The sequence below is a fragment of the Periplaneta americana genome, chromosome 3 (assembly GCF_040183065.1).
Source record: "Periplaneta americana isolate PAMFEO1 chromosome 3, P.americana_PAMFEO1_priV1, whole genome shotgun sequence".
Taxonomy (NCBI): Eukaryota; Metazoa; Arthropoda; class Insecta; order Blattodea; family Blattidae; genus Periplaneta; species Periplaneta americana.
In genome coordinates, this window is record NC_091119.1 from 124,849,201 (window position 1) to 124,849,460 (window position 260).

Below are 260 nucleotides of genomic sequence, written 5' to 3' on the forward strand. Positions count from 1 at the left end.
TTTATTGTGTACAATCACATATTTGTGCATATGTCAGTTTTAATTATTAAGTTTATGTACTTTTGTGAACTATTAATAAATAATACTAATACTAATATTAGAACATATAATTAACAAGTTAATAATAAAAGATTACCAGTCACTAGTTGTAAATCATCCTTGTTCCTTAGAAGAACAATAGTTGAAGGAATTAAACAAAAATCAACGCTATTCTTCGTAGTGGTGTCATGTAGTAATGTTGCAGTTAAGGTGTTGAACTT